Genomic DNA, 19,914 nt, shown 5'->3' with positions numbered 1-19,914 from the left:
TTTTTTTCATGATAAGCCTAGATATGTACTTTCTTCATTTACCTATCAGTCTACTTCTCCTTCCCCTCCTATTCTTATGAGATTATATGAAAGAGTCTGGAGGGAAGCTTCCCAGAGGAAGAATACAGAAACAGAAGGAAGATTCCTGATGTCCACTGTACAGGGAGAATGGCTGGGTCATTTTCAGGCTCAGGTCTCATAGACTGATCTACATTGAACACTGAGGCAAATCTCCTTGGACTTTTTGGCGCTCTGAGAAAAGGCTCTACAAGTATTGCACTTTAGGGAGATGTAGATCTCCCCTAAGCAATAAAAGCGGATGTCATGGTTGTCATTAAAAGGAAAAGATTACTGACAGAAAATGCAGATTCTAAATGTAGGGATTTAATAATAGTCATTGCCAAGTGAAGACTAAAGCAGGGTGTCAGAATGGAAGATTAAAAGAAATACATTTCTGTCTTCCCTCCCCTGAAAAAATAGTAGTGACTGGTATCTATTTTAATATCTACCGTCTAATAAACTTAGATACTATTAAGCTGGAAGCTGTGCCTAAGCAGTAGCTTTGTGGATGGAGTCTGAGAGAAATGGCAGGGAAGCCTGCATAGCTTCTAGTTCCAGGCCCCAGTGCAGCTTTTCACTGCTCAGCCCCAGGATGGGCACAGGAACAGGCATGGGCAAAGTCCTGCAGCTTCATGGGCCAGATTCCATGGCTCTGCAGGTCAGATCCAGCCTATGGACTGTACATTGCTTCTCCCTGGGTTATGCAACAAAATAACACAGCATTAAACCTTCACATAATTGTGATAACTCAATCCAGGTTTAACAAATACCTGCAAACTAAACTATGGGGATTGAATATTTCTTTAAGTTGATACCACTTCAGTTAAGACAATAGTGTACAGATTATTCTGAGAAACAAAAGCAAGTTCCTAAGTGTAGTTCCACTGAAGCCAATGAATTTTGCCAGCTTCTCTAACCCTTTATAATTATCTACCTGCCGCTGGAAGTGGGGTTATGTCCCTGTAACGCATATTACAATTAATACAACTGGGGGAATTTGAGTTGGGAAGCAGCCCTATACAGCAGGCTATTTGTGTTCATTACTGCTCATAGTCATGGCAATTTGTGATAATGTGGATGAGCCAGTAGGCAGAGAAAAGCACTATTTGCTTTTTGTTACATTGGATAATTCATGCACTATACTCATTTTTATATTTGATTTGACACATCTGAGAGCACAATCACTTAAAATGACATTAGAAGAGACTCACTATTGCTAATCGCAAGGACAAATCAAACAGACCCTGTGACAGAGTATGCTTGTTATGGTGACGGCTGGAAGTTCAAGTGTTTGGTAACACATTTCCAGAAAATCCACAGAAAGCTGTAAGGCACACATAATAAACATGAACTATGCATGCAAAGCATCACATCTGGGCAGCCCAGTTTTTAAATGAGGACATTAAAAAAACGGGGACAAACTAATCTCATATTTGTTGCCCAATTCATCAGCAAGGACTAGAGGACAGTAAGACAGCTGCAAACATGGCTGAACTGGCTTGATAAGACAGGTTTGTGGCTATTTTGCATTTGTCATACTGGACAGAGCAGTTAAAAGTATATCAGTATGCTGGGGGTTGAGTGGGAGATTTTCAATATCACAATTAGCAGTCCAGCACACAGAACAGACATTTATTGTGCATGCTAAGTACTGGATGAAGGGGGAAGACTTTCAAAAGCACAAATGACAGAAACATAACTCCCAGGGAAAGAAAATGTGAGGTGCCAAATGTGTGTATTTGGAAAGTTCTGCCTTTATGCCTATTTGGTATGCCTAAGAGGATCTTCTATTAGATGCATAAAACAAGATCTGAAACTGCTGCCAAAAAACAAACCCACCCACTCACTCCTACTCTGTACATGTGGCTGAAAAATATCGTGGCCATGTTTTGGTGTCTGCCCAGGGAGGCTCTCAAGATACTTGTTGCAGATGTACTCCAGGGAGCAGGGCTGGGCATGCCTGACACATTCTGATGATGTACCATTTTTTCAGCATGTGGCACACATGGACCAGAAGCAAGAGAAAGAGCAAGAGGAAGCAGCACTCTCATGATTAACACAGAGATAGTATAAGCATAACCTAACAGCCAGCCTGAGGAACCAGATGGGGGATATGGACATCACCTTTAATCTTCCATCCGGGAATATTGTTCTTTTCCAGAACATTGTCTTTTTATATCTTCCCTTGATATGAAATTATTCCAAGTTACTACACATTTCTTTTAATTTTCACTTGCCTTTGTTTTTGTATAGCACAAGGAAAAATAGTGGGATGGCAGACTTGGAAAACATACTTCCAGATCTCTCCAGGACAGGCATAAGGTACACTAAAGAAAATGCTGTGATTATGGCCTGTTTCATGTGGACTTACACTGACAGAAGAGTCCATGACTGTCAAACCAGCATCATTCACCAGCTGCACTAAATTAAGTGCTGAGGGTGTGGACAGAGGCAAAATATACTGTTCACATTTCTAATTCATCATAATGTTACTTTCCTGCAATATATCATGAATTATGATACAGATAAGATCTGCCATCATATATCATTTATTAGACAGCTACCCTGCCAATTTCACAATGATATCAACACTATTCCTGCTAAGAAGTTGAAAAAGATAGCAGTGAGATATGTTAAAGTCTAGATTCTTCCTCTACTTCTCTCTCACAAACTGCTTGCATAGAGCCCCCCACCTCCAGCTACTCCCCAAAAGAAGGAGAGGGAGGAGACAGAATCAGGGAAAAGGCATAGAGAAAAGCTTCACACAATTAAACAAAAGAAGTCTCCATACATGTTTGATACATCTTTATTCAATTAATCAGATCCATCAAATGCAGTCCGTCTCTCAAGGCCCACTATAATAAGCTTACTAAATTTATTGTAACCAGTAGGGCTGTGTGAAATGGCACCGTTCCATTTTGCCTTGAGTTTCGACGGTTTGACAGAACAGTGTTTCGTCTCGAATTTCATTTCACCAGCAATTCAGGAGAAACATGAACCCCAGAATGATCAGCAACTTACACAATTACTTTTCATTCTCCTATTGGCTGGTATCATTGACTGAAAGAGCAGCTGACCAGGCTGATCTCAAAATTCTGCTGTTACAGATAAGATCAATAGGAAAGAAAACAATCATAAAGCACAACAGGATCTTGGGAGAGAATGTGGCCTTCTGCAAACTGATTCTGTGGGAGCGTGTACACGTTACTGTATGGCAACACTGCTATGGCACTACATTTTAGTACTTCCTTTTGGAAGTACAAGCTTCTGTGTGATGGCACAGTACAGGTGGTTACTGTGCCATGAGTGTGGTGCATGGTTTGATTTTGCTACTATGTTGCCATAGCAGTGCCCTGTACCAGGGGAGCACGCCACTAAGATGTAACTGCCAACCCACGTGATTGCAACTTTGCCATAGTGCACTGTATGGCAATGTAGCATATTGTGTGTAGACACACCCTGTAAGTCCCCCATACCCCTCTGGCTACACAAGGCCTAAAAGCTCAAAACACCTGACAACAGGTGGGACAATGATTTATATCCTATCAAATACATGACATACTCACCTCAGCTGACAGCCATCAGACAATACCAACCTATAAATCTTAGTTATTTACATGTCTCCCAAGAAACATGAGAATTTCCTCTGTTACTTGAAAAAGCTAGTGGCCATCCTGAAACTAGCAATATGACCTACCTTTTCTGCCCCCAAAACACAAGAACATGTGAACTCACTTTCAAACACCAAATCTGCATGGCACTAAAGCTTGCTCTCAGATTAGAATCAAGGAATTAATTACTACCACTATCAGTCAGATGTATTTGCCACTACTCAGCATAAGGTGTTTGTGATTTCTCACTGTATCCTGGTGGTCTACAATCATTATTTTCCAAAATGTAATGCTAGGCTGCTGCTACTCCTAAAGCTTCTCTCCTGATAATTCTTACATATGCACCCTATCAGGTCTGAGTCCAATCAAAACTCTTATTTCAAATCTATGCATTTAGCATTTCAGGGGGTAAAATAAATAACAATGGCACTATGGGCATATACAGGATTTGGTAAAGGAGGGTGTGGGAGCAGCAAATGATGCTTCATAGCTGGCTGCATCCCTGCTCCCAGCTTCTCCCCTTATCTTCCCGTACCAGGATAGGCAGACCACACCATACCACACCACACCACAGAAGTAACAGCTAAGGACTTTATTTAAGGCCCACACAGTAGTAAGTATCTCACCCCTACCCCCAGCACCTCCTTCCTTGGTGCTCCCTTCCCTTCACATTTGCCCCTTCCTCCACTTACCACTGACCCTGTGCAAGCTTCTGTGCAAACAATGCCATCCATGACAGTAGTAGTGGCAGCAGTGGCAGGCAGGCTGCCTCTCCCTAAGCCTGCTTCCAGGTTGGCAGGAAATACTTGGAGGGATTGAGTAGGGAGGTGGAACTTACCTGGTGCTGTCACTGCTGCTGTCCCAGGCTGAGCCTGGCTCCTGGTGCAACCCAGCAGGAGTAGGGCAGGAGCATCTCTGAGGCTAATCCCAACCCAGGGGGCAGCCAGAGACAGCAGTGGCAGAAGAAAGGGGAGGAATTGGAGGGGAGAGAGTGGACATACTGTTAAGCTTGGAGGGGAAGGGAGAGCTGGGGAGTTCTTACTTGATTTTGGGACTTAAAAAAGGTTCTCTAGCTGCTGATCCTTTAGTATGATCTGAAAGGGGAATGGGACAACACATGACTGCACTCATTCTGTATCCACCCCTAAATGGATATTCTACAATTAAAGGATGTCCTTTTTCTCCACTGATGACACTGCAGGAAACAGAATGGCAAAGGAACCAGCAATATGGATGAAAATCAGCAGGTCTCAAACTGGATCTAGAAAAGATAGAAATAAGGTTAAAGCAACTATCACTTAAAGAATTTACTAAGTAACCCCAGACTATGTATGGTGGTGTCCAACCCAAGGCTTGCAGACATGTTTTTAGAAGACCTTTTCATAGTTTCTAGTGACAAGGAATTAAAGACCTATAACTGTATTTGACAGGGAGTGCATGGTGTTTTCCTTTGCACATTACTTGCTATTATTGTTGTCCATGGGCCAGCAAAGGTTATCTGATTATTTAGGTAAAAATCAAATAGTGGAAAATGCTAGAAGTACCTTCTTTTACCTGAAGCCACAAAAGGTGTTATCTACTCTTTTGGGGTGTCACCTAGAAGAAAAACTGGCCACATTATAACCAACACAGTCAGATACCTCCAGGCTGTCTACCTCAGTCTAAATAAGAAATTGTCAAACTAATTCCTGCTAGTATAACATTATAGACCTGGTGAAAAAATGCCAAATAATATACTATTTTGAAACTATATCTGTTGTTTAGCAGGTTCTACTACAGATCAACTTTTGTTTCAAATCTTTTCCACTCAGAGTACAGACATAACATTCATAGAACTGGAAGTATCCTCAAAGTGCTATTTAAAAAATAGTGAGCAGAGAGACCCTGTAGAGCACTATAGCACTACAAATTGACCCAAACTGTAAATTTAATTATTTTTCCATTTACTGTATGCATAACAGTAAGCAATGTTTTGGTAACATTTTTATTTTTGGTAAAAGGGCCATTTTACACAAATATTTTTATTCTAAAAACTATCAATGGGTCAAATATTTTAGATATATGCCATCTAAAATTATCAATGGCAGGATAAAATTTCCTACTGTACTAAGTGGTCTACAAACTACACAAGTTCCCATTCCACTGTCAAAATGCACCTAACAGAGGCTGGTGAATTAATGCAAGGCATTAATTCAGGGAAAATCTCTATTATCTGGCCTTACTGTTAAAGTAAACCGGTATTCCTACATTGTTAAAGTACGGTTAGCATTAGGGGTGTGCAAAACTTTGGTCATTGATTCGATTCAGAAAAGATTCGACCCAATTCGGAGGCCAAATCACGGAATGCAAATCAAATTGGGAGGAAAACCCCCCCACCTCTGAATCGATTTGGAGGCTTTGAATTGATTTGGAAAGATTTGGAAAAAGATTTGGAGATTGGAATCAATCTTTCAGGAGAACAGAAACTGAGAAGAGGGAAGGGAAGCCGGAGGGGGGTGGGGGGGGGGGGGGCGCGGGAGGAAGACTAACATCTGTAGCTAGCCAGTGAATGTGATCTTTCCCTGAGTCCCCTTCCAACCACAGTGCTCTGGAGGAGGGATGTAGAAACAGCATATAAGCCTCTGTCTGCAGTTTTTCTGTGCGTTTTGTGAGCTGTTTCTGCCTTTTTCCTAGTCAGTCTCCTGCTAGTTTCTGTTCTTAGAAAGGACTGGATACAGCTTACTATTACCCTTGCCTAGAATTGCTCTAGTTATCCCTATCCAATCCATTTCTTTCAACTTATTCTTGCCCCAAAAATCTCTTATTGGTTCTTGTTTTTTTTTCCCCCCACACTTATTAAAATGAAAGCTGTGTTTTCCCTGGCAGTGTGATCCATCACTGTGCAGAAAAGCACAAAGATTACTCTCACAGAGAAGAAGGAGAGAGATTAATATTATTAATTATACACACATACAGTAAACACAACACAGAAGAAGTCAGACATATACAGTAATCAGAGAAGAAGAAGAGATATAATTAGTTACACACACACAGAGAAGAGATCTTACAGCTACACAGACACATTTTTCAGCACAGGAAAGATTAATATGAAGGGTGCTGGAAAGGCAAATGCCAGGTCTTTTGGCAGGGGAGGGAGAGGGGCTAGAGGCGGTAGGAGAGCTAGAGCTGCAAGGCCCCCCTCCCCAACATAAATGCATCCTTTTTAGTGGCAGTGATGAGTCTTCTGCTGCCATTGGGAGCAAGGAGGTGGGAGCAGCACCTGTCCCAACACCTGTACCAGCTCCCCTAACACCATAAATAGCCACCAGCGGCAGAATGACTGTCTCCTCCACCCCAATTTTACCTCCCAGTGCCAGAGGAGGAGCTGGATCTAGAAGGAGGGGACCTGAGCACCCTAGCAAAAGAAATTCTGGGGACCAAGGGAGAATATGAGTGTGTGCTCCACATCTCTCAAAGTTCCCCTAGAGCCAGGTCCCCCTCTCCACAAAGCTCTTTGCGGGAGGTTGAGGCTGTGGAGGCAAGTGGCTCAGCTGAGTCAGATCCTCCTGTTGTTGTGCCTCAGCCTGCTGATGAGGGGGATAAGGCAGGATACCCACCCTCAACCCAGAAGCAAGGGGGCAGCAGTATAGTGTGGGATAATTTTGAGGTGGCAGATGATCCCAAGTATGCTATCTGCCAGCATTGCCGAAGGCAGGTCAGGTGAGGCAAGAAGGTGAAGCACTTTACCACCACAGTGATGCTGCTGCATCTCAGGAGGCAGCATCCCCTTGCCCTTGTTCCTCCTCAGCCTGAACCAGTGGGAGCATGCCCAAAGGAAAGTTCCTCTCTCACTCCATAGCGCCCATCCCCATGAAGCAGAGGCAGGATACCTTGAAGCGGTGGAGGAAAGTTGCTGACAAATTGGGGCATGTTGCAAGGGTGAGCGAGGTCACAAAGAGCACTGGGGAGATGCTTGCTCTGGATGGCCAGCCCTTCTTCTTAGATGAGTGGCCAGGATTAAGGTGACTCATGGCGTTAATGGCCCCATCCTACCAAGTGTCCACACATACCACCTTTAGCAGGATGGTGGTGCCCTCCCTGTATGAGGCATGCAGAGAGTAGTTGAGGGAGGAACTGTGCAAGGCAGGGCTGCAGGTAGCCTTGCACTTCACCTCAGACATCTGGAGCTGCCAGGGTGGAGATCATGCCTATCTCTCCCTCACAGGGCATTGGTGTGATCAGTCAGGCTGTTGGTGAGCTCTCCTTCAAGCTGAGGTGATGGATGAGTCCCACATGACAAGGGAGATCATGGTGGACATGAACCACATGGTGTAGGGGTGGCTCATTGGGCAGGGCAAGCTCACCTGTTGGTTCATGGTCACCAACAATGGGTCCAATATGGTCAAGGTGGTCCATGATGCCAACTTCATTGGCATCCGCTGTGTGGCACACAAGCTGCACCTCATAGTCAGGGATGCCTTGGAGGGTAACAGGGATGCTGCTGATGGTGCTATCATTATCACCCAGATGATTTCAAAATTCAGGAAGGAGGTGCTCTATTTCCACCACAGCATCAAGAGGGGCAAGAGAAACAGGCAGAGCTGGGCATCCCGCAGCACAAAATCATGCAGGATGTGGAGACTCAGTGGAACTCCACATACCTGATGCTGGAAAGACCAGTGGAGCAACAAAAGGCCATCCATGAGATGGCCTTGTGTTACACAAATTGCCAATTGCTCAAATTACGAGCGACACCTTATAAAGGGGGATACGGCAAAATGCAGTGTTTATTGATTACATGAATTAGACATAAAGTTTCAGACACACCACTTATATAGACACACACAAATCATCATGCACAAAACTTACATGCAGGGACACAGATACAAAACAACCATTCCATTCAGACATTATAGTTACCAGCAACAGTTGTTCAATAATAGCACTGGGTGGCCAGCTCTGGCCTTATTGAAATAAGATGCAGATAGCAGGTAGGGTGGTTATTATGAGAGAAAGATCCTGGAGATAACAGCTTGGAGCAGGATGAAACAGATGTGTCTGTGTTCTGACAAAACAGCAGCTGAGAGAGAGACTCACCCAACTTGGCATTTTTTAAGTCTTCTTTTATAGGTATTGGTATCCTTTGTTTTAGTGCTTTGGGGTTTTTCCATCCCCAGCTTCTGTTTTTGTGGTTGTTCTTCTTTTGTCTTCAGCTTATTTCAGCCTTGGAGTGTTCTTGCTGCCCGTCTGGCAGGACTTGCGCATTCCTTCTCCTCATTATCTTCTTTGTGCTCCAGGCCTGAAAAGGATTCTTCAGCCATTCATTAATTATTTTACTGACTGGTAACTTACATTTGGCACGTTGTTGCTTACATAAACAGTTAAATCTTCTTCTTCCATCTCTATGCCATTCTCTCACCATTCACCCTTTTACACACTCATACATAAACGCTATGCAGAGTTCATTCATTTATGTCAAGCAGAAGGATTCAAAATGGAGTTTTCAAGTTGCTTATAGGACAAGACTAACATGGTTACATTTCACTATTATTACACTCTATGTTAACATCAGCTATATTAGTTCAGTTCCTGCTACACTTTCCTGGGGAGATTGGGATCAGAAGCCCCCCTTAACAAAGTGGGATGGGATACCATCTCCCAGATCTTGGTGGTCCTCAAGCCATTCCCTGAGGCCACTGAAACCCTCAGTACTGCTGATGCCCTTCTTAGCCAGGTGATCCTTATAGTGAGGGAACTTCAGAACCAAATGGGGAAGTTCCAGAGGATCAATGTTCCTGGGGTAAGCCACTGTCACCAGACATGCAGACACTGGTGAGACAGCTGAAGGAAGGCATCAAAAAATGGCTGGATCTGTTGCAGTCCAGTACAGTCCACATGGTGGCAGGCATGTGCGACCCAAAAGTGAAGGGGAGCATGTGCACTGGCAGCACCAAAACACTCAATCACTGGACGGAGGTGCTGGTGAACAGTCAGGGAGGCAGAAGGGCAGAGGTGAGTGGACGTGGAAGAGGAGGCTGTGCCAGCATTCCCAGTACCAGCCAAAGCCAGTCTCCTCCACACCAGCCACTGCCAATATGGGCCAAGGGCTTGGCTTCAATGTTGGGGTCCAGACGCACCAGACCCCAGCCTTGGACAGGTAGTGCTGAGGCTTCAGTGGCTACCTATCTCACTGAGGACCTGGAGCTGCTGGACTCCCCCTTGGCCTATTAGGCAACCCATAGACAGATGTGGCAGGATTTGGCTACAGTTGCCCGGGAACACCTGTCCTGTCCACTGAACCATGTTTTGAGTGAGAGGGTGTTCAGCATTGCTGGGGATGTAGTGACACCCCACTGCACCTCCTTGGATCCTGGTTTGGTGGAGCAGCTGGTGTTCCTCAAGATGAACCTTCCACTCCTGGGGTTCTCCAAGCTCCACCTGCAGACAAAGTGAGTGCCACCCTCCTCACTTCGTCTGCACCTATTTCCTTTTCTCAAAAACATGTAATACCCTGCCCTCAGAACTGGAGGCGGCTCTCATTGCACCACCAGCCAGCAGGGGAAGAACATGTCCCTGCTGAGATCCCATGCCAGGATGAACTTGGAGGTATGGGCTGGGGCTATGGGGAAGGAGGAGACCTCAGGTCCTGGGCATGACCACTAAAACTGCATCATACCATGGTTGAGAGGCCTGGTGGGACTGCCAGCAGCACAGCAACCCCAGGAAATGCCAGGACTGAGGATCTCCCTGGTGAAAGGTGGGTAGGAGGCACCTTATAACCTCCAGTCACCACATGCACACACAGTCCTGGGTGGGGAAAGCCCAGACCCCTAAGATCTTTGAGAGGCCTGAGGCTTGCTGCTTGCACTGGAGTTGTGTGGCTCCAAGTGAACTCAGCTTAGCTGCCTGGGATGCCATCTGTGAGGCATGGGCTTCCAGGTTTAAAACCCTTCTTCAGGCTGAGGAAGCATCTGGTTGGTGTGTGTGTACTCTTCCTGGATGGAAAGAAAAGTAAAGAATTCAGAGGCTGGCATGCAATGCAGGCAAGAAATCCAGTCAATGAAAAAGGAAATGGAGGCATGAGGGGGTGAGACAGGCTGGGGTAGTGGGGAAGGGGGATGTAGCAGGTAAAAGTGAAGAGGTACCTGGGGAGTCAGATGTCAGGCAGATTGCAGCGTGTCATAAATCCAATGCCTATATTGAGTCCATGAGTTTCTGTATCTAGGAGGTTGATGAAGTGAAGTTCATAGGCCCATCTGTGAAAGTGGTTTGTAAATTCCCTTTGAGGATCAGGACTGAGAGACTGGTGACAGAGTGTTTTTTCTGTGAGAAATGTGCCCCCACAGGTAGTTGGGTATTTTCATCTTTGGTAGATTCTGGTGCATAGTTTGTGGGGGTACTGGAGATATGTTGGCAGGTTAGCAAGGTTTGATGCTTGTTTGACTTTACAAACCACTTTTCACAGATGGGCCTATGAACTTCACTTCATCAACCTCCTAGATACAGAAACTCATGGACTCAATATAGACATTGGATTTATGACACACTACAACCTGCCTGACACCTGACTTTTCAGGTAGCATCAGGTACCTCTCCACTTTTACCTACTACATCCTGCACCCCAGCCTGTCTTTCTCACCCCCTGATGCCTCCATTTCCATTTTCATTGACTGACTTTCTTGCCTGCATTGCATACCAGCCTATGGCTTTTTTACTATTCCTTCCATCCAGGGAGAGCACACACGTCAACTGGATGCTTCCTTGGCCTGACAAAGGGTTTTTAAACCTGAAAGCTTGCAAAGAAGGATTTCTCCAACTATTCTGTTGGTCTAATAAAAGATATCAGATTGATCCTCAGAACCTTGTCTGGGCTCTGTCCTTAGACCAACACAGCTATAACCTACACCCCTTAACACACACAAGTGACACGAGTTTTGCTTTCAGCAGTTTGAGGTGCAGTCTCACAGAAACCTCTGCACCACTCTGCCTGAAATTTGGCAAGCCTCCCTCAAGTCCACATGAGGAGCTATGTATGTGGCAGGACAGGTGCTAATGAGGGCAGACATTTAATGGCGCACTCTCAGAGCTGGAGGTGGCAATTTGGTTTCTCATCAGCCAGCAGGGGAAGAACATGTCCCTGCTGAGCTCCCATGCCAGGAAGAACTTGGAAATATAAGGGCTGGGGATATCCGCAAGAGAAGGTTGATCCGCAAGAGAAGGTTGAGAGGCGACCTTGTGGCTGCCTATAAGTTCATCACGGGGGCACAGAAGGGAATTGGTGAGGATTTATTCACCAAGGCGCCCCCAGGGGTTACAAGAAACAATGGCCACAAGCTAGCAGAGAGCAGATTTAGACTGGACATTAGGAAGAACTTCTTCACAGTTCGAGTGGCCAAGGTCTGGAACGGGCTCCCAAGGGAGGTGGTGCTCTCCCCTACCCTGGGGGTCTTCAAGAGGAGGTTAGATGAGTATCTAGCTGGGGTCATCTAGACCCAGCACTCTTTCCTGCTTATGCAGGGGGTCGGACTTGATGATCTATTGAGGTCCCTTCCGACCCTAACATCTATGAATCTATGAATCTATGGAGAGGAGGGGGCCACACATCATCCTAGGCATGACCTAAAACTGTACCCTGCCAAGGTAGGGATGCCTTGGTGGGACTGCTTGTGGCACGGCAGCCCCAGGAAATGCCAGGACCACAAACCTCCCTGGTGAAAGGTGGGTAGGAGCAGGAGGCACCTGATAACCTCCAGCCACTGCACAGTCCTGACTGGGGAAAACCCAGACCTGTAAGATCTTTGGGAGACCTGAGGTTTACTCGTTGCAGTGGAGTTATAAGGGTGAGAACAGGGGCTACCATCTCTTTAGTTTTCACCCTGATGCGCCTTAACACACACACACACACACACACACACACACACACACACACACACACAAAGTCACATGACGCTAGTTCTGCTTATCAGCAGCTTGAGGTGCAGTTTCCCAGAAACCCCTACACCTATCTCCATGAAACCTGGCAGAATTCATGCCCTCGGAAGGAGCTGCCATCTTTGCTGTTTTCATCCAAATCCACCAAAAAATGACAAAGTTATAGGTATTTCAGTGATTCCCCATTATTATCTATGGCCAGATCTCTGAATCTCTCTGAATCAGTGCAGAATCTTTCAAAGCCGATTCAGCCGAATCAATTTGAGACAGTGATCTAAATCTGAATTGAATACTTACCTATTTGCATAGGCCTAGTTAGCATAGACATAGGGCAGGTCTATACATGGACCTAAAGAGCCATTGTCATTTAGTACTTCCTTTTGGTAGTACTAAATGACAGCACAATAAGAGTCTGTACTGTGCCATGCTGTCCATGCATGGTCATTTTTAGCTGCTCTGTCACCAAAACAGTGTGCTATTCTGAGGGAGTGCATTGCTATGGAGATGTAGCCGTGGCATCATGGTTTTTGCATGAGGACACTATGTTGCCATAGGGCATTGCTAGGGCAGCGTAACATCATATGTAGATGCACCCATAATGTGCACTTTTTAATCCATGAACAATTTTTAGATACTAGAGTTATATATCCTATAAAAAGAATATTCTTCTTATATTCCCTTCCAACTAAAATACCATTATTTATAGAGAACAGGGATTGGGGTTTTCTCTTTCCCATGGGAAATGGAGAAACATGCAGAATTTCCCCTTTACCAGAGGACACGGTGGATTTCTCATTTTAATGGAGAAAAATCTGGATTTTTTTAGTTTTGCAAAGAGCTCTCTGCAGGCTTGCAAAGTTCCAGCCTGCAAGGGGAGGAGGGTGGTCAGGCAGCTGGTGCCATGTGTATGTGTATGCACATAGCCATCAGGCAGCCTGAAGAGCAGCTACTGTAGGTGGGAGGGGAGGATTGAGGCTCCCATAGAGATGGAGGGAGGGAACTGGGCAGGGCTGGGGTTGGGGCTGTTGCCCAACTAGATGGTACACAGGGCTTGTGGCCCAGGGCTGCAATACGTAGGGTGGAGGCAGGCACAGGCGACCTGCTGCACATTCAGGATCCTCACCCTGCTGCCCTCCCCCAGGTCCTCTGCAGTCCACTGGGTGAGACTCAGCACTGCAGGGCACAGGGAAACTGCATAGGGAATCTCCTTGCTGCTGTGAGCTTTGCACCGCCCTGGCATGTTGTCTCCTGCACATGCAGCAGCAGTGAGGGGCACAGCCCCACACCGCCACCCCTGCTGCTGCCATGCATGCAGCTGACATGTCACTAGGGCAGTGCAGAGATCACAGTGGCAAGGAGATTCTCTATGCAGCCCTGCTGTGCCCTGTATCACCAGGTCACATCTGCTGGGCTGCGGAGGCCTCAGTGGGAGCCTGAGCCTGCAATGGGCAGCTCAGGCCCACCCCTGCCCCACACACAGATCTTGAGGGCATGGGTCCCCCTGCCCTCCCAGAAGTGTGTGTAGTGGCAGGGAGTCACCACCCACTGTCTGAGCCCATAGCAGGCAGGCAGAGGGGGGTGGGAACTGGGTTCTGGTCCCCTGCAAAAGCCATTGCCTGCTGCTGGGGGCAGGGGGCTGTGGACCTGAGTCTCTTGCCCTGTAGCCCTAGCAACTTGAGGTCCCCTCTGGCAGGGCTGAGCGGGGGGGTTGGTGGCTGTGGGTGTGGGGCTGAGGGGCACCATCAGGGCTGGGAGTATTGTGGTGGGGAGTGAGGGGCACAAGCAGGGCCAGGGGGCTGTGGCAGGGCATGAGAGGCCTTTCATTTTAATTATGGATTTGGGGGACTTTATCAGACCATTTATAATTTTTTTCAGAGAATTTGTGATTTGTTTATCAAAGAAAACCAGGATCCTTGATAGTGAGTATCTATCAAATTAGGATTTTTAAAAAGGAAAGTGAAAACCAGAAAGATCCTTTGAACTAATGGGCTTACCTTGTTCAAACATGGTAGATCTTTTCCAATCTAGCATTTCTTTTGTATCTTGCAGCAGCCTTCAATGAGTTCTAAGCCCTCCTTCCCTAAAGAGGCCTTCAAGAAATAAAATTAAAAAACCCAATAAAAATATTTAATTGCAATAAGTTTCTTCAAGAAAAAAACCCAGAAGCTCCTTGTGATCTTTACAACCTTTAGTAAGCAGTAGCTAAGAGAACAGGGCACAGAGTGACAGTTACACAGAACAGGAAAAAAATTGCTATTGGTCAGAGACACAAGGTAACAGGAGCGGGGAGAAATGATAGAACACTCTTGTAAATATTAACACAAAACTAAAGACTTTCAGCTGTTTCCGGGATTTTCCAAGTGGATTTTCTGTTGTAAAAAAGTACTTCACATTCTGTTTTTGTTTTTCCCTTGACACCTCACCACGATATTGCCTTTCTGAGAGTGGCAGACAAAGTGAGACAGATGTGTTGAATGTGCAAATACCAAGGGAATTGTTTACCAAGGAACAGAGGCCATATATCGTTCCCTTTCTCACTTCATGGTAATTGGTTAAGAATTTGCATAACAAGTAGTGAATAAAAAATTAAGATAAATAAGTCATTAACTACTACACTTACCCAAATATATTGGGAAAATGGCATGAGAGAGAAAGTAGTTATGTCACAGGTGAATCATCAGATCTGCTGCTTTACGGCAGGCTAGCAGAGCAGTTTCCAGGGAGTGCAACACCTCTTGGTTCTACAGTTGAATGAAAATGAATCATTATAAATGGTAAAGAAGGCCATCTGTTTTTCCCATTATTTCCTATGAGTCATTCACAAAGTTTTGTGTTTTTTGGGGATTGTTTTTGTTTTTAACATAAAATGCCAAAACTTATCAATATTTCTTTTTGTTAAACAGAACATACTTTCAGACCTTATTTATATTCCAAAAGCTTTCTCTACTGCCCTTTTCTGTATACATGAAAAGTTTGAGCATATTGCTTGTATACTAATATAATCAAATACATGGTCATTATCTGTAAGGTAATGAATGGGGAGGAATGGATTACCATGTTCTTAATCATTTCAGGGGTCCAGATGATATCATTAACTACAAGAGCCAAGCTTGAGTGGTTTTATAATAACATCTGAATCCTGCTATTGATTTGTAATATGATAATCTATCTACAGCTTTGTTCATTGTGATTTATACAGTAAAAAGGGATTATGGTTATTTCAGGGAAGTTTTGAAGATTAAAAAAACACCCCATGTCTTAAAAATCCTAAGTTTTAGGTCTGTAATAAAAGTTGAGAGCAGTGGAGTATCACAGTTGCTTTGTGCTGACATAAATGCATTGACTTTCTTTCATTATGATACAGGAGTGTTATTTTATACTATTGATTATCAGGTTATTTTTTATAATTTGTATCGGTCTGATACCCTCTTACTGTCTATACTATGCAGTACTAAGAAGACTACGTGCTTTGTAGAACTGGGCTGTATCATAGGCTGAGACACTGACTTGCTGTCTTCCCTTTTGAGTCCATATTCCAAAAGTCACTTTAGTCCATAACCACAAAAAAGGGACTTAGATTTGTAGACACTCAACATAAATATGCTCAAATGTTAGTCTATGACTCTGGCATTGACAAACCTCAAATCGGCATCTAAGTTCCCAGTATTTATGAACAGAGAGATTTATGTATCCTGTAATGGGATTCAAAATAACCAGTGCATTTAGTGGGCAAATGCCTAAGCCAGCAACCAGGAAACACTGCAGAATGGGACCATCTGATTTCCTGCCACTCTCATCCAGCTGAGTACTTCCTTGCAGCCCTATGTGAAACTGATTTTCACAGCCCCAAATACTCTCCTGCCTTAGGCACCTTTAGGTCCCTCTAGGTTAAGACTTAACCAGGACTAATGCTGTTGCTGCTTGTTTTTCATGTAATAGTCTCATTCAGAGGAAGATTTGGATTCACTCTGCTCCTCAGTCTGAAGGGGCTCAAGTTCACATCACCCACCCCCCAGTAAAGTGCCACAACCATCAGGTACAGTATAGGTTGGGTGAGTAGCATTCTCCTCTCCTCTTGTTGAAGCTGTACTGTTGTACAAAATAATTGCAAGATTTATGGTACCAGAGACAGTAAAGGAGAGAGCCTGTCATTGAGGAAACTCCTCTGGGAGGGGTAATCTTGAGTTCCAGTTAGCATTTCAACAGTGCTTTAATGTATTCTACCCAATGACTAATTCAAAATGCTTAAGTAGTCCCTAAGAGTAGGGACTTCATATAACCCAGGTAGAAAACTGAATAGAAATCCAGCCTTCAAAGAAGAAGAGTACATCTGACCTATGTCTGTATAGATATGCTGCATAAAGACTTCTGAATGTTTTTAGAGTATGGACAACATCCTGGAAAGAATGTTTTCTGAGCTGCTCTTCCTGTCATTCATTATCATAGACTGCTTTTCCTCCATTCATGGTTTCATAATACCCCTGAGGCAACTACTGCAATCGCTTGAGCTACTAATATTAGGAAAGTACTCAATGCATTTTTAGTGTCTTTTAATTTAATTTAGCAAGTGGAAATAGGCAAGAGTATCAGAATTGTGGGACCAGTCAGCTCTCTGTAAGCACTCTATGGATGAGGATGAGACCTGATATGTTAGAAAATTATTTATTCACCGAGGCTTCAAAATGTGATAGGCAAACAAAAAAGACTTAATATCCATCCCCAAACCTCTACATTTAAATTCAAACTTGGAAGAAACATAGAATGCAGAGAGAAAACAAGAAGTGAAGAAAAGGGTCACAAAAGGGTGTCAGTAGCTTAGGCATGTCACAAATATTGAAGGTCCTAGTGGGGAAAATACGCAATTTCTTTTAAGAAAATATCATTATAAGAGGCAACACCTGTGAGGTGAACTAGACTGATGAGACACAAACAATGACAAGAAAGTGAAGAGCAGCAGAGGAGAAAGACAAGAAATGTGAAGGCAAAGCTGAAAGATATAAAAGTATGGTATACAGAAAGAGGAAAGGAAATATATAATAATGACATATAGAATGAAAGCAGGAGGCACGATGAGTCTCACTACCGAAAGGTGATACTAATAGAAGTGTAAAGGGGCAGTTTTCTAGTGAGTAAAGATTTAAGAGTTATCCTCAGGAAACTTGGACAGTTTCATAATACCTAAGTTCCCTCTACAAGGAGAAATCCCCAAATGTTCCCTGAGACAACATTTCTTGCTGCTTCATGTTTCATAGTTTCTAGGGTCAGAAGGAACCTGAACAGATCATCAAGTCCGACCCCCTGCCCTGGACAGGAACAAGTGCTGGGATCATAATACCCCAGCCAGATATCTATCCAACCTCCTCTTGAAGACCCCCAAGGTAGGGGAGAGCACCACCTCCCTTGGGAGCCCATTCCAGAGCCTGGCAGCCCTCCTGATATCAAGCCTGAACCTACTCTCAATCAATTTGTGGCCATTATTCCTTGTTATCCCAGGTGGTACCCGAGGGAACGGAGCCTCACCTATTTTCTGCTGGTCTCCCCTGGTGAGTTTAGAGACAGTTACCAGATCCCCTCTCAGTCTTCTCTGTGGAGGCTGAATAGATTCAGGCCCTTTAGTCTATCTTCATAGGGTCTGGCCTGCTGCCCCCTGACCATGCAAGTGGCCTTCCTCTGGACCCTCTCAAGGTTAGCCACATCCCTCTTGAAGTGCGGCACCCAGAACTGGACTCAGTACTCCAACTGGAGCCTAACCAACGCCACATATAGGGGAAGGATCACCTCCCTGGACCTCCTTGTGATGCATTTGTAGATGTACGACAAGGTGTGGTTAGCTTTCCTGATTGCTTCCTCGCATTGGCGACTCATGTCCATCCTGGAGTCAACAATGACTCCAAGATCCCTTTCAGTCACTGTATTGTTGAGAAGGGTGTTCCCCAACCTATAGGTGTGTTGCACCCTAGATGCAGGACCTTGCATTTGTCTGCATTGAATTCCATCCTATTCTTATCTGCCCACCTCAGTAACCAGTCTAGATCTAGTTGGATTCTGTTCCTCCCCTCCAGTGTACCCATGTTGGTGGAAGACCAGAGAAAGGTCCATAATGAGGCCCATTCTTTGTCTGTTTTTATTTCAACATAACACTAATTTTAAATCATTCCAGTTTTTGAAGAATCATGTTGGCCCCTTTTATGTTCTCTTTTGGTTTGTACTTATGTAACTAAAGCATGCTCACATCGTAGGCAAACCTTCTTCTTCTCTAATCCTCTCCGACTGTTAGCTGGCTGACACAACAAGGAACTTAACTGTAAAACATCAGTAGAAAGGATAAAGTTGCATATTTCTGACTTCCCAAAGGGCTACATTATGCTAGGCTGCAAAATAATTACATGACATTCTTGGCTTTCCAAATCCAGGCTTATCTGGTCTGTGCCTATGGCACTAACACTACATCTGCTGGTGATATGCATCAGGACAAAGGCTGAGGCTGATTTGGACTCCCAGAAGATGATCAAGAATATGTCCCTCAAGCAAGCAGACACAAGCAGAAAAGCATGCAGTTGTAGCATCAATCTCAACAGATTTTGTATTTGGTTCTGATATAGTTACAACCTACATCACAACATTTCTTTTTTGATTATAAGTTGTTGAACATCTTAGTGCTGTCACTCTGATATTTTCTGAATTGCCAGATTTTCACATTTTGAATAAAAACAAAGCTTAATACTGCTACTCAAAAAATGTCAACAGCACCTGCATATTTTTGTGCCCTTGAAAAGATAATAAAAAGCCACAATTTAGCAGTTGTTTTCTATAGGCAAAACTTTATGCCCATCTCTGATAAATACAAGCTTTTCTTCTTTCCAACAGTGACCACTGCCTCAATACAATAAAGTCACTTGGCATCATTGTGTAAAGTTATCTTATCAAATGTAAACAAATCTTTTTCATTAAAAAATGGTATGAGTAGCTTAGTCTATCCCCAAATCTACAAAGAGATAAAAAAGAAAGGACCTTCTCATTACAAAAAAGAAGATAGGTGAGAATCAGATGACCTAAAAGCACTGCTAATAAGAAGACAATGTTTTTCCTGCACTAACATTGGCTTTTTACATATAAAAAACCTTATCCTCCCTAACTCAAGTTCAGTTGTACAATTATAGCAATGATGGAAATAGCAACATAAATTTGAGATCTGGAAATTTTAGCCACCATAGCACTTAGGGACATGAAACCACAAGGAAATTATTGTCAACTGTTTGATTTCAGGCTGGTTAGTGACACTTTTTCCCCCAGAAAAATAAAGCTAATATAAATGCACCCCATGTGATCTGAT

The 19,914-nt window shown here is 44.2% G+C and overlaps 1 long non-coding RNA gene across 1 annotated transcript in view; it reads right to left on the bottom strand.

Moving 5' to 3' along the window:
• Window positions 1–2,850: 2,850 nt before the first annotated feature.
• LOC109280392 (uncharacterized) overlaps window positions 2,851–19,914 on the bottom strand; it is a 249,778-nt gene continuing 232,714 nt past the window's right edge. Inside the window, exons 4-7 of the long non-coding RNA XR_009459034.1 lie at window positions 15,202–15,322; window positions 14,576–14,671; window positions 8,748–8,961; window positions 2,851–4,932 (exon numbers count right to left, since the gene is read on the bottom strand). This is a non-coding gene — a long non-coding RNA (uncharacterized LOC109280392). The remainder of the gene's footprint in view (window positions 4,933–8,747; window positions 8,962–14,575; window positions 14,672–15,201; window positions 15,323–19,914) is intronic.

This window comes from Alligator mississippiensis, chromosome 1 (assembly GCF_030867095.1).
Source record: "Alligator mississippiensis isolate rAllMis1 chromosome 1, rAllMis1, whole genome shotgun sequence".
Lineage (NCBI taxonomy): Eukaryota > Metazoa > Chordata > Crocodylia > Alligatoridae > Alligator > Alligator mississippiensis.
This window is presented reverse-complemented; position numbering and strand designations above follow the sequence as displayed.